The 220-nt window shown below is 66.4% G+C and overlaps 1 protein-coding gene across 1 annotated transcript in view; it reads left to right on the top strand.

Annotated features, from left to right (window-relative positions):
- LOC104536124 (niban-like protein 1) overlaps positions 1-220 on the top strand; it is a 27,169-nt gene that overhangs the window by 21,162 nt on the left and 5,787 nt on the right.

Below are 220 nucleotides of genomic sequence, written 5' to 3'. Positions count from 1 at the left end.
CCCCAGCTGCCCAGCCCTGCCGTGCTGGTGGGCTCATCAGGCTCCATGCAGTCTTGGAGGTCACTGAGCCCCCCTACACTGCTAAGCCCCTGCTCCTGCCATGCTGTCGGGGCTCATTGATCCACTGAATCCCCCTGCACCATCAGAGTGTGCAGTCCCCCTGTGCCTGCTGTGCCGCTGGGGCTCGCTGAGTCCTGGGGGCCCAATGCACCCCTGGGGG

The sequence above is a fragment of the Mesitornis unicolor genome, unplaced genomic scaffold, assembly GCF_000695765.1.
Source record: "Mesitornis unicolor isolate BGI_N332 unplaced genomic scaffold, ASM69576v1 scaffold17662, whole genome shotgun sequence".
NCBI classification, from domain to species: Eukaryota; Metazoa; Chordata; class Aves; order Mesitornithiformes; family Mesitornithidae; genus Mesitornis; species Mesitornis unicolor.
This window is presented reverse-complemented; position numbering and strand designations above follow the sequence as displayed.